General features: G+C 34.3%; 1 pseudogene; it reads left to right on the forward strand.

The window, feature by feature from the left end:
• Nucleotides 1–10,992: 10,992 nt before the first annotated feature.
• Nucleotides 10,993–11,089, forward strand: LOC122116348 (annotated as a pseudogene).
• The last annotated feature ends 4,157 nt before the right edge of the window (nucleotides 11,090–15,246 follow it).

The following is a 15,246-nucleotide window of genomic DNA, read 5'->3' on the forward strand; positions in this document are numbered from 1 at the left end:
ATGTAATTGTAACTTCTTTGTATTGTATTCTCACAATAAAAAAGAAAGAAAAAATTATCAAATATTAGCTTTACAATAAACTTCATGTAATATTTCTGGTTTGAAAAGAGAAGTCTATACAGTCTATACAGTCTATACTTGGCTTTCTTTCTATCTTAGTTTAAAGCCAATCCAGGCAGGAGAGTCTGTCAAACTCTTATCTGTAATTACACAGCAAAAAAAAAAAACAGAAGTGGAGTTTTGGTTCAAGCAGTAGAGTACTAGCTTTGGGGGTAGGTGAGCAGGAAAGAAAACTGTTCAGGGACAGGGAACAGTCTCTGGGTTCAAGCCCCAGAACCAACACAACCTAAACAAAAAGCAAACAAAAAGCAGATATTTCATTGGGACCCTCCTTAAAGGAGTACTGGTCTGAGAAGTAGCTCCTTTTGCTGATCATATGCACTGGATGCTTTTTTGGAATCCTTATTGCTCTGGAGAACTCAGGACCAAAATAAGGAATTGATAACTGACTCCTATAACAAAAGAATAATCTCAAGGGTGAAATATCCAACCATAAAACACTTTAAAACATCCATGTCTTTGTTTCTTTGCAGTAGAATTCTTTTTTTGGATCCAGTCGTGGGCCTGAACTCTGGGCCTGGGCGCTTTACCTCAGATTTTCAACTCAAGGCTAGCACTCTACAACTTGAGCCCCAGCACCACTTCTGGCTTATTTTTGCTTATGTGGTGCTCAGGAATCTAACCCAGGGCCTCAGGCATGCAAGGCAAGTGCTCTACCTCAGAGCCACCTTCCCAGCCCCTGCAGTAGAACATATTTAAAACAACGTTATTTCCTTTTGTTCTATGCTGGCCATCTAATGGCACATTATATCTTTTTGTAATACTCTCAAATAGAAGTTTACAGAAAAATTATATATGGGTAAAAGCACACTAGAAAAAGTCAGGGACAGAGTTTCCTTCAAGACTTCAGATTGTCTCCTTTTACAGTAAAAAGGAAAGCACAAGTTAACTTGAACTTTGTCAATCCTATATGTTCAATTCCTCTCCTGGGATCAGTTTCCACATCCAGTAACAGTTACTTCAAGGAACAATCTATGGTGCTGCTTGAAGTATAATGAATGTTTTCTGGCTTCACCGAAATAACACAAGGACACCTTTGGACCTGAAGTAACACATGTTTCAGAGACAACTTAGTGAAGAGAAAATATGAAATTTTTATTTCTTATAAATACATTATGCATGAGTATATTGAGTTCAAACTTTGTAAATTCTCTGTAAATTAAGGCTAATTTTAAAGTGGAAGAAGTTTCTCAGACCATTTTTTTTGTGAGTGTATGTGCTGCGCATTATTTTCCAACTGTACATGAATTTGTTAACTCATGTTAACTATAGCAATAATAAGAGAAAGAGAAATTCTGTTTAAGTATAAGGGTTCAAAACACTATTGAAGACTCTACAAATAGGACCACATTGAAACAATAAAGCCAAGTCTAATATGTAGATTTATGAGAGTGCTAGAGAAAAAGTATGACTCCTCCGTGGAACATGAAGTATGAGGACACTCCCTTTCTAAATCACGCTTGTTAATGATACAACTTTGTAGAAAGTAGAATGGAACAATAATTCTGTTTCCAATGCAAGTCAGATATAAGAGCATGGACTTAATTGGAAAAAAAATTCCATCTTGAGAGAGCAGTGATTATACTAGCCATGAACTGGTGGATAAGATCACATTTTTTTTCTTTCCTTTACATATATATATATATATTTGGTGGTGGTCCTGGCACTTGAACTCTGGGCCTGGGCACTGTTCCTCTGCTATTCCGCTCAAGGCTAATTCTCTACCACTTGAGCCACAGTGCCGCTTCCAGTTTTCTTGCAGTAAATTGGAGAAAAGAGTCTCCAGGCTGGCTTTGAACCCAATCCTCAGTTCTCACCAGCTTAGGATCACATTTCTAACAGTGTGCACTCAGCATATGTAATGTGTATGTTCATCTATCTTTATATGAATTCTTGAGTTAAAAATCTGGGCTACAGCTTAGACTTTATACTAACAAAAATGTTTGTAGTTTAAAAGTTGATTCTACTGGATAAATGAAACCTAAGAATGTAAAGGAGTCTGGGAATTTCAGTTTGCATCCAGCCAGGGCAGAACAATTTTTGAGACACTATCTATTATTAACCAGCCAAAACCTGGATTGGAAGAATGGTTCAGGTGATGGAATAACAGTCATGAGCAAGAATGATGAATAAGAGTTTGAGGCTTTTGCATACATACATATAAACATACACATACACACAGAGGCACTTATATGTGCACACACATATACAAAAATGAAGCAACTCTCAGAATATGGAGAAAAGTTAGAAAACAATAGAAAATATGTCCTGAGTAGGACTAGAATCAAGTGATAATTTTTAATGTTAGAAAGTCCTAAAGTGAACTTTCTTCAAAAGAGTTTGAGAATATTACGTATGTAGGGACCAGAGATAGTAAGAGAGTCAAGTAATCAATATTAAAGGGATTGGATCCATGGAGGAATGAATCAGAGACCCCGCAGGTGCATTTGAAAATGTTCATAAACTGTGTCAATTGTTAGAACATCTTTTTTTTTTTTAATTTAATTTAATTTTATTTGTGAACATACTGTACAGAGGAGTTACAGTTACATGGGCAGGATAATGTGTACATTTCTTACCAAGCATTGCAGCCTCCTCCTTTGTTTACCCTTCACCTCCCTTCCCAGCCTCCCCCCTCCCCCCCAATCCCAATCCTTCTCCTTCCCCCCCCACCCCCCCCCGACTTGTACTTCTCATTGTTGCAACAGGTCCACCTGTATCCTTAAACAACTGGTTTTTCCCCATCTCCTCCACAAGTTATACTGACATCAAATATAGTGAAAGCAAGGGTTATACTGTGGGGGAGGGACATACAAAGCAACAAAGAGATAATCTTATAAATGTGTTAGAAACACATGCATGAAAGAAAAAAACATTAAAATACACATCTAAGGGTTCATTTTCCTGACATCACATTATCTGACCTTTTCCGCTTGACTCATACATATACTAGATATTACAAATAAGGGAAACCATGGGACCTACGTTTCTTTGGGCCTGGCTTACTTCACTTAATATGATTTTTTCCAAGTTTTTCCATTTCCTAACAAATGGGGCAATGTCACTCTTTCTGATGGAGGCATAGAATTCCATTGTGTATATATACCACATTTTCTTGATCCATTCATCTACTGAGGGGCATCTTTGAAAATAGTACATGAACAGTCTGAGAAGTCTAGTGGATAATATCACTGGAGAAGTTCAGAATTGCTAGGCTGTATCAAGATTAAATAAACCAAGAAAGAGCTGGGAAGGTGGCTCAGTGGTAGAGCACTTGCCTTGCATGCATGAAGCCCTGGGTTCAATTCCTCAACACCACATAAGCAAAAAGAAAAAAGCCGGAATTGGCTCCGTGGCTCAAGTGGTAGAGCGCTAGCCTTGAGCTGAAGAGCTGAGGGACAGCACCCAGGCCCAGAGTCCGGCCCCATTAATGGACCCAAAAAATGAATAAACAAACAAACAAACAAATAAATAAACCAAGAAACTATGGTGGGGCAATAGCACTCAGACTGACAGGAGATTAGAGACTGGAATTACTACTGATACCTTCCCTGGACCAGGTAGTATAATGTTGTCTTAATAAAACAAACTAAACAAGAAAGGAATACACAGTTGGAAGTTTGGGTTAATTTCTTCATTATGTTTTGAGAAGCCAATTTTTCTATTGAAATGCAACTGGTATATACTCCTCCGTTTTGTTTTAAATGCTCTCTTCATTACAGAACATTCCTAGATGCAAAATGGTTCATGATTCCCACCAAAATTTGAAATAGTAATTATCATTCTGTTAGATTCCAATGATAGGATGAAGGATTACAAAAGCTTAAGCCTGGAGGAATAGCAATGTTCATCTAATGTAGGTCTTTATAGATCTTGCTAAATTAGAGTTTAGATTTCAAATAAATATTTTGGTTTTGTTTGTAATATCATATTCTACAGGATACTACAAAATTCTCTTTAAGTAGAGGGTTTAATTGACAAATTTACAAATATTTCTTACATTCTATTTGCTTAGCATATTGTTTCAATAGAGCTATAATTAGAACTCAGTTAACAGATAATACCAACACTTCATATATAAAATGATAATGTGAATAATATAGACCGAGATGCCAACAAATTGATTATATTAATTTATAAATTTAGAAAAAGCAATTTTTTGAGGCTTTAATATAACATGGTATGAAGAGAATAATTGTGTGACATCTTCTTTCTTCTACCTGTATGTAACACAGGAAGCAATTTCCTTAATTATGTGCTTCTGTATACTATGAGAAAAATGCTAGGTTTGGGGCTTGTTTTTATTTTTGATTTTGTTTTATTGCTTTGTCATAGGGCTTGAACTCTGGACCTGGACACTGTCTCTGAGCCTGTTAAGCTCAAGGCTTGTGCCCTACCACTTCAACCTCAGTACCACTTGTGTCTGGCTTTTGCTGGGAAATTTATTGGATATAAGAATCTAGGGAACCTTCCTGCCCGGGTGTGCTTTGAACTGTAATCTTCTGATCTTAGCATCCTGAATATCTATGATAGTTAAAAAAGTATAAATATAAATAATTTTTGCAAGAATACCAGTGGAGGAAAAATTATGCAACCCAGTTTATTGTGGTGTTCTTTCCAGAACATGGAGGGCATCACAATAACAGAGGTGTAGTATTTTTTCCCAATAGAGATAAGTTATTTGTGATGTGAATTAAGGGAATTTTGAGGTGCACCTTACAAGTTGGAAACTGTTGGTCTAGGATGACTTCATGGCGTAAATTTTGGGATTGATGGTCATAGAAATAATAGCTTAATCTGATAAACTATTGCTTACTCTTGAAGAATTAATTATAACCGATGCTTTATAGTTTTATCCTAACCAGAATATGGCTATTTTTCTGTTCACTTCGCATTCTCTAACACCTCATTGGAAAATGCATCTATTGCAGAATTACATAAAATGCAAACAGGTACTATTTTGAATCTCTCAGGTATGGAATGTTCAGAATATGAAAGTGAGTAGTTACTAGTCATAGGAATTTAAAAGTTATAGGTTTCTATAGAATTAAACAGTTTTCGGTTTTAGTATGAGAATGTACTAATTTATTCTTTTTTGAAAATATTGGCAAGTATATTGTGAAAAAGTGTCTAGTTGGATAACATTCAAGTAGATGGCCCTCTGAAAAAGAAGGGATAATTAATTCAAATTAGATGCCAAATAGTACTGATTTTTTAACGTTACTACATACAGAATAATATTTACTATAGCAATACAGTGAAATTTTATTTCATGCAGCTGACTTTTTAAATTTAATTTTAATGTGAAAGTGATGTGTAGTGGTTTAGCAATTGTAAGGCAGTGAATATATAACTTTTCAAACTTGTTATCCCCTCTCTCATTTTTCTCACAGTTTTCCTTCACCCCAAAACCCCTCACAAGTTGTAATGTACATTTCCAACATATTGTCTTGTGAGTATTGCTATTGCATTGGTTTCCCCTTTGTCCTTTGTCTAGCCATTTTGTTGTTCCTCTTCCCTTCCCTAATTAAGGTAAATGTATACACAATACACAGGGTACCAAAATCAAACACAGTCAGAGATAAACCATAGGGGAAAAACCCAAGGAAAATAGAAACCACATAGTACAATAAAAACAACAACTGCAAATAAATATCTCTTTCCATATCTTGGAGTTCATTTTGCTCAGCATCAGCTTATATGTTCATATATATGCATAACAAAGCCACTGGAAAATAATAGTTTCAGGGATACTATATCATGAAAACAACATGTTAACTGTTTTTGATGGTAAAGGTGGAATTAGGATGGGTAAATTCGCGATTCTGATAAAGGAATTTCAAAAGAGTTTTAAAATTATGACAGGTAAAATTTAATTGTTCAAACTTTTTAACTTAGCCTATTAAGAAAATTTAAAATTGCTTGGGAAAATAGGCTTTCATGCAAAGAAATCCATGGCAACTTAGCTGAGAGTGAGCAATGTGGGTAAGATGGCTCATTTTCACAGTAAACAAACAAACCTCACAAACCTTGCTGTAAATCCTGTAGGTTCCCATGAGAATTATCCTTACCCAGGAAATATACTCTTATTGTGTGAAACAATTCAAAGTTTTTTTAAAAAAAAAAAAAAGACATCAAAATTTATGAATTGACCTTTAATTACTAAACAGTAATTCTCTTAAAAAATAATTTGGGTCAAAATATTTAGGGAGAATGTGCCCTTCACAACAAAAGAACGTATTGAATTTACACTTTTCTGTTTTAATACTTTCCACAATATCTTTGCACGAGAAGCACTGAAACACAGAAAAATATCTAGTTGGATACTTCAAACCAATGACTTCACATTTCTACTTAGCTCAAAAATATAATATCCTTATTAACATGAGATAGTGAAGACTTCTCTTATTACATAAGCCAAAAAGTTTGGGGATCAGAAAAGAATTGAGCAAACTGAAAAGGTAAGAAAACACGTTATTAAAAGCCCTAGCTAAGCATATTGGTTTCACCAGTGGAGGGGGCCAAAACTTTTTGATATAGATTGTCTTAATGTTTTTGTTACCTAAAGTGATTTTACAGAGCCTATTTGGCTCAGTATAAATGCAGAACAAATTGAATGAAGACATGAAAATAAATTCCACCTCCAAATAAAAGAGTTTTCAAAGAGAAACCATGAAGATGTAGCAGTGGAGGACGCCTTATAGTCCTTCCGCTTCACTAGACTTGAAGCCAAGAAGCTGTAATAAATTGGAAATCAGGCAAGAGCTAAGAGTAGGACATAGAAGTAGGACATAGAAGTATTGTCCTTTGTAACAGACAATGTCATCCAAGGAATCGGTGATTTAACTTTATTCTTCTCCATACATCTTGTTGAGCAAATACAAGACCAAGAGAAAAAATATCTATTGAAATAATTTTGCAAAGAATAACTTCACTGGTCCTGATACGGTATCTAAGGAGAATCTTAAGAGGGAAGATAAAAGTGGAGTATTCTTAGGTTTCCTCTAAGCATCTTGTTAGCAAAATATATCTTTGAGGTTAGAAGTGATTGAACCAAAAAGTGGTAAAGTACTTATTTTTGTGGGCACTTTAGACACAAGAAGATTTCAAGGTAAAAGAAAAAAGAAAAAATTATAGCTAAATATTTGTTATTATAGGTTCTTGGACTGGTTTTTGGAGACAAAGTTTTGCATTAGTGTTGGTACTCATTAACATTGTTGTTGGGTTTCCGTGGCAACCAAATGAAAAGGGGAAGTTTAATGGACTCGCTTGGACAAGTAAACAGCATGATAGAAAATAATGGCAAATAATATTTAATGAATTATTTTGAACAATTCCTTTGTGAGAACAAAGAAGGAAAGATATACTTCAAAATCACTTGATGTTATTTAAACTATGAAAATGGAGGAGTGAAGAGATTGAGAGAAAACATAGAGGACTGTTTTCTCTCCAGTGGAGTAATAGTTTCTTGATCTTATTTCTTCCATTCTGTCTTCACAAGCTATCAAGTGTGCCTCAGGACTGGAGTATCCAGTTGAGATAAAGAGCACTCGCAGAAGAAAATATTTGCAGTAGATATAGGTGATTTACTACCTTAGACACTCTATTTAAATCTGTTCAAAATTCTCCCCTACCCCAAACTGCCCTCTTTGAACAGCTTTGTTTGCTTTTCCAAAGACTGCCTTTCATTAACTGCTTAAAATTTTGAGAGGTCATATTCATACTCTCTAGAGATTGCTGTTTGGTTGTGATTTTTGAGTGTTTTTTGTTTGTTGTGTTTTTTTAACTGAATTTCAAAAGATTGTGCAAGTGTGTTACAATTAATATGTCCATCTAATTGTCTAATGCACCTGGATCAGAGTCACTCCTTCTATCAGTCTCAACCAACTCTTTCTCCAAGATTTAGTTCAGATTTTCCACTTCCTTTATTACATATGTACATTGAGTATTCTAGCTGTACTTGCCCCTTGTTCCATTTTTCATTCATTCTATTTTTTACTATTGTTCCTCTCTGGTTTCAATTTCCTGATAGTCATTCTGTTAAACTGTCTGTTAATACTTTGAAAGGTTTATATACATTCCATGAGTTTCTTTTTTTAATTTTTTTATTGTGAAAATACTGTACAGAGGGGTTACAATTACATGGGCAAGATAATGAGTACATTTCTTATCAAGCATTGAAGCTTCCACCTTTGTTTCAATCCCACATATACTTGAAGATATGTCAGCTTATATTTCCACAATTCATTCATCTGCAATAACAATTTGCAAGACTGGAGATGTGAAGCACTTAGACATGATTTTATTCTCTTTCATTTGGAAGATTAATCTTTAGTCAACAAGAAAGTTTAAAAATGGCTTAGAATTTATTCCTAACTACCAGTTTTTATAAATGGCTTTGTACAATTGTGTGTGATTATTTTATTTTACGTAGGATAATTTTTTCTACTACCTATAAGTTTTGGAAAAAGAAGAAAACTAAAATTTACTACTTAGAGGAATATGATAGAAATAGAAGACAGATTTTATGTTTGTCACACCTCTCACCAGTACCCATATTCAAGACTTAAAGTCGTATTTCTTACTATGTAAGACAGATAGGGAAAACATAAAACAACATATGATAAGGCAACTATTAGTGACTTTTTAAAATGTACCTTCTTATGTGATGAAATTTACTTTATTAGCTAATATTTGAGTTGAAATATGGGAGGCTGATCTATATAACACATTTCTGGAAGGCACCTACTGAACAACACAAATGGTGGGGGGTACTATTTCTACACTTTAATGAATGCTTGAACTTGTTTGGTATTAGTGCTGGGTACGTAAATCAACTCTATTGTAACTTGCTCCCTACACTTGAAAACCTTGTAATGTCACTGTCATCTACTTGTCAAGTGTTATTTTAGCAAATGTGATCTTAAATAGTTTATTTGAAAATGAATATACTTTCAGGAGATTAAATGTAGGTGATCATTGGTTTGAGAATGACAACATTTTTATACTACAGAATCTAGTTTTACTGAAGTACTAGTGTTTTGAAGCACTGAAGATCTTCTTAGTTAATGTTTTTCTAAATTATATTTGACCTCTAGATCAAGTTTTCCTAGCCTTCATAGACCAATTATGGATCTATCATTCCACAAACTATTTTTTTGGCTGCACTGAAATCTTTCATTAATCATTAGGAGAGGGGTATTAAAAATAATCTTGTTCATTTGTTATTTTGTTCACTCATATGGGCTGGTCATCTGTAAATTGAAAGTTTGAATTACAGTACTTTCTCTCAGATTTTGTGATCTCATCTTTCATCTTAAGTTGCCTTGCATTTCACAATTGATTACTGCTAATTCTTGAAAGGAATTGGGGCCCTGAAATGTTAAAGGAAATGAGAAATCGAGATGAGTCTTCAATTATTTTCTGCTGGCATGTTTCATGGGCCTATGTGAGAAGTCTTGCCCTTGTTATTTGATTGTGCAGATAACTGGGACCTGGTATCCTAGGACCGTGGGTCCTGCAGAAGAATAATAGCTTTTAGACATCATATCAGCAAAATTTGGGTATAACAGTAATAAATGCTTCAGAAATATGGATTAAAACACCTTGGGACCAGCGAGTTAAAACAATTAACACAGCATCAGAGTAAAATCCCTTATAGATTAGCAGAAAAAAATACTGTTATTTTACCATGTGAATTCAGAAGACCACGAACACTTAGAAGGTATCACAAGTTTATAGCGAAGATATTGCATTGATACTTTTTATATTCTAATATATATTCTAAACCTAATTATTTATATTCCAATCCATTTATGGGAATAAATGTCAATATATTTGTCAAATTATCAATTCTAGTAAGATTCACTGTGTGAAATTTAAAATCAGCACATATAAATATAAAATACATAAGTATATATAATGTAAAAACTGTTTTGCATTGTTGTGTTGTGGTTAGGGAATCAAAGGCAACTCTGTTTTAAAGTATTATTCCATTATCTCTACCTCAGTTTTTGGTAGAGTTAGACTTAAAGCTTTACCATTTGTAGATTTACAGCCTAGAGGCAAGAGGAAACACTGTGACTAAAACATTACCAATTTAAGGCCTAATATCCAGGAGAAACATATGGACTGCTCCAGGAGCTATGGAAATATTTGGTGATAGAACGTCAGTAGTGTAAGTTCCTGCCTAGTTGGATGACAGACAGGCCAGGACAGTAGGTAGTCATGCATATGAACAATTTTTTCACCTTCTTGGCTTTAGCTACTTTTGAAATAATAAGTATAATAAACAATTATATTTTGAAAAAATACCTTCCATTCTGAACAATTCTGTCTAAACGGTTCATCTCTCTATGATCCCTTGTAACTAAGATTAGCTTTGTTTCAGTAATACAATCTATGCTATCAGTGTAAGATATTGTGGTTGGTCTGTTCCTACATGGAAGAAGGGTAAAGGTTCAGGTAGACATTTGTCCCAGCAAGACCTCATTTGGGAAATTTTAAGCTGCAGAAGTTTAGAAGTAGCTCTTAAGCAAGGCTTACTTTGAATCCATGAGCTCCACAAAGCTAACTCAGTTGATAAATAAGTACTTGAAAAGCCATCACTTTTGGAATTAGCTGTAAAGGCTTCAAAGTATGATCAAATTTAAAATGAGAACGACAAAATAGTCATTGACAAAAAAATTGTAAATGTGAGGAATTGACCAAACGATATCATTTTTTTCCCACTATACACAGAATTTTAGAGAAATAAGATCAATAGTATTTTTAGGAACAATAAGGGTTCCTTCTTACAAATAGGCATCCATGGATATATGCCTGTATAAGATTGCATCATTACATTAATTACTTAAATTTAGAGGATTCTACATGCTTCAGAAGCAGGTCTACCCACATTACAATACAGAGATTAACATGGCACTTGCACAAGGATGATAGGCAAATTTGTGAAGTATTACTTATTTTTCATTCTTCTGATGCAAGAAATGAAAAACAGTTATTAAAAAGTTGATTACAAAAATACAAGTGTAACAATACATGTAATTCATAGAATTAAAGGTTAGTTTGTCATCGTTTTATTAAATCTTCACCTTAGAAAGGCCTTACATAGCATAACCTTTACAAAACTTGAAATTAGATAACATTGTCATTTTATCCCAAAGAAATAAAATAATATTAGGACCCAGGAAAAAAAGGAATCTTAAACTTCTTCTATGTGGAAAGCAATCTGAAAGGACACATTTATTAATGAACATATACATTATATAACAATGTCGAATTCAAATTATTATATCTAGGAGCGAATGAAATAGATTTTGGACATTATACAAACATAGATATACTTTTTTCAGAAAAGCACCAGGAACATCTTTAGTGTCTATACTATTCATTTCAACAGATAAGTCAAAATTATTTCTGATTAAAAAAAAAATCACAAACTCTGCAGAAATCATTATAGATGTATACAAACAACTCTTGAATACATTTTGACATCAAAGTCAGGCAATTCACTTTGAAGAATACCATGGAATCCATGCATTTTTAAAGTAAGATATTGCTGTTGCTTTGTATTGCGAAAAAAAATTTGTAGGGACACAAAGGATGGACTGGCATTTTTGAAATTTAAGAAACTTAATCAAACTATTACGACTTAGGAGAACAATTTGTACAGCCTTCCACAACTTCAAAGATGTAGTGATACATACTTATCCTTTTGGCAATATCAAATGTAGTTTCTTCCAAGTTGTTCTTCAGACCTGCTTTGATATAGTGATTCAACAGAAGTAGATACAAGGTATCTTTGCTATTTCTATTCCTAGCAGAAATATGCAAGGGGGTCAAGAGGCCTTTAATTTGGGCATTGGTATCTGCATCATGATGAAGTAAGAAAAAAGCCACTCTGGTATTATTCCACATGTAAGCACTGTGCAGGCGTGTCCAACCATTTAGAGCTATTGCATGAATATCTGCCTTGAGCTACCAACTCATGGACAATGTCTAAATGTCCACTCTAGGCTTCCCGATGAAGAGGGGTATACTCATCCTCATCCCTAGTATTCATCTGGGTGGCCTTTTTGGAAAGTAGTCTCTGAACCATAGTAAGCCAATTAATTTCGGCATCCCAAAGAAGAAATTTGCTTGGATCCTACTCCATTTTTTTCTTGCAATTGATACCATTCCTTACTTTTTTCTCTTGTTCCTTGTCTTCATCAGAATTACCTAACCAGAGACTTTGAGTGCCAGTGGGAATGAGATATCAATGTATTTCTCCAATAGTTCACATTGGTTGAACTGGTCAGAAAAATCTGGTGAATTTTCTGCACATGATTTTTCAGCATGATTTATTTTCTCTTTTTCCATTTTTACTATTCTAAATTATACTAACTGGAGAGTAGGGAATTGATAGAGAGCAGAGGAACGATTTTCCTCAGTATTCAAAGGTACAGACTGAAAATGAGGACCAGTGGTGTCTTCATGTGCAGCTTATTCTGGGAATGAGAAAATAGGAAACATTGCCTTTTATGTAAATGATTTGGGAAATATCATGTTATAGTGTAAGATAACTCACTATTAAACATATGGGCTTTAAGAGCTTTCTAGTAGCTTTCTAAGGTTGGTATGCAACATTAGAAAAAATGTATAATGCAGTAGTAAAATAGAAGTCCTTTGTATGACTATCTAAATTCTTGTTTTTTTTTTTAAAGACACTTGTTTTCATCTAAAAATAAGCCTGTTTATTGTCTTCAGGTGATTTTGATGATTGAAGATGCTTAATGAGAAGTCAAAATGTATTAGTATTCCTTTGCTATCAATTAAATTTCACTTTTTCTTCTTGGAGATTATAATGACCAAAGCAATAGTTCAGAATCAGCAAGCAATATTTCAGAATCATGCTTCAAGTGCAAGTGAATCACCAGTAAGTAATCCTGGATTCCATTTTCCAAAAAGTTTTGTCACAGATACAATCTTCTACAACCTGCCTGCCTTCTCTAGCTGCTTTCCTAGCCTGGACCTATTCCTTCATTGTACAGGAAAAGTGTGATTCAACTGATTTCAGTCAGATCTGTTAGTAAAGTTATCAAGTATTTAGATTCTTTTTTTAAAAATTAGTTTTGGGGCCTGAACTCTGGGCCTGGGCACTGTCTTTGAGCTCTTCAAATCAAGGCAAGCGCTCTACCACTTGAGCCACAGCACCACTTCTGGATTTTTCTGTTTCTGTGGTGCTATTTTGGGAAATGGCAGAGCAGAAAGTGAAATGATGCAACCAAAAACATAAAAGCAATATAAATTAGGATAATTATGGAGCAACCATATTGTCTATAAGAACCATGAAAGAGAGAGAGGAAAAGAGATGTGCAATGACCTAGCTAGCCGCAAAATCCATGCTTCGAATCAATTTACAGAGCAAACATTTTTTTTTTACTTTTTAAAAGAGATGGAAATAGAATTTATGTATTTACTTGAAATTAGTAAATACATTTTTAGTAGGTTATATAAAGAGACATAGCTTTGACCAAATTACAGACAAGAATCTTAATCCTTGGGCTGGTAATGTGCCTCAGTGTTAGAGTGTTTGCCTTGCAGCTTACTACAGTGTGGAGACTACTTTCCAAAAAGGCCACTCATATGAATACTAGGGATGAGGATGAGTATACCCCCCTTCATCGGGAAGCCTAGAGTGGACACCTAGACATTGTTCATGAGTTGGTATCTCAAGACAGATATTCATGCAATAACTGTGAATGGCTAGACACCCCTGCACAATGCATATATGTGGAACATATTGCAACAGCACACACACACACACACACACACACACACACACACACACACACATACACACACACATACACACACATCATCATATTTCTTTTTAAGTATTTTTTGTGTATAGTATTAAGAAGAAATTTACATTACTAACTTGAATTTCTGACAGGACAATATCATCACTGTACATCTTGCTTCTATGCACTCAGTTTTAAATTACTATCTAAGTATGTGCATTACATAAGTATTGGAAAAGTAGGAGCCACACGGGTGGCTCAGGTCTTTAATCCTACCTAATCAGAAAGATGAAATCTGATGATTGTGCTTTGAAACCAGACCAAGAGAAAAAAAAGTTCATTAGATTATGATTTGAAAGTAACCACAAAAGCTTGAAATGGAGCTTAGTATAAGCAGTAAAATGCTAGCCTTGAGAAAACTAAAACAAAAAAAATAACAAATTCTGGGACAGAGCCAGGCCCTGAGTTCAAGCTCTAATATTAGCATCAAACTAATGAATGAATGAATGAGTGAATGAACTAAAAATAAATTAAGTGGTTACATGTGGAGAGACAGGTAAAATGTAAGAACAGTGGTGACTGGATTATGTATTATTTTGTAATAAGGCAAATTATCATTTTTCCTAATCACTAATATTTTATTTGAACTATTTTGTACAATAAACCCTGAATTTGGCATGCATGTATATGTGTGTGTACATGTGCTCACATGGGTGTGTATGTGTATATGTGTGTGTGTGTGTGTGTGTGAGTGTGTGTGTGTGCGGTTGCAGTGTTGCTTGCCAATGTGGACAGAGTGAGGCTGAAAAGAGCTGGGTTGCGATGTTGTTATTTATCAGTGTTCCGTCCTGTCATTTAAATGGAACCGCCCTTCTGTACATTTTATTTGTCAAATAATAGCATATCATAATCAAAGCATTTACACCATTAAGTTAGATAAAAGAGATCACTTTCAGCTCTTAATATATGTTAGGCAAGAAGATACACATATAATTAGGTAGTAAGTTATTGCTGTAAGATAACTGTTAGTACAAAATATGTATTTGACCTCTTAAATTGGATATACTTTTAAGATTTTGACCAACTCGACCAAACAGGTATTACTCTCTTGTTATTCCTGTGAAAATCAAGGTGGATAAACTCTTTCGGGATTTCTGTTGAAAATAACTTTCTTTGTAAGATCGTATCTATTCATACTAAGATAATAAACCCCGTATTTTTTTAGGTTTGATTATCCCATCATATTGATTGAAAATCAGCATTGTGGATATGTTTGTTAGATATACATTGCAAAAACAAACAAAAAGCATGTGTCACCTCAAGGTTGTGGATGCATTTG

The sequence above is a fragment of the Dipodomys spectabilis genome, unplaced genomic scaffold (genome assembly GCF_019054845.1).
Source record: "Dipodomys spectabilis isolate Male_0828 unplaced genomic scaffold, ASM1905484v1 ptg000131l, whole genome shotgun sequence".
NCBI classification, from domain to species: Eukaryota; Metazoa; Chordata; class Mammalia; order Rodentia; family Heteromyidae; genus Dipodomys; species Dipodomys spectabilis.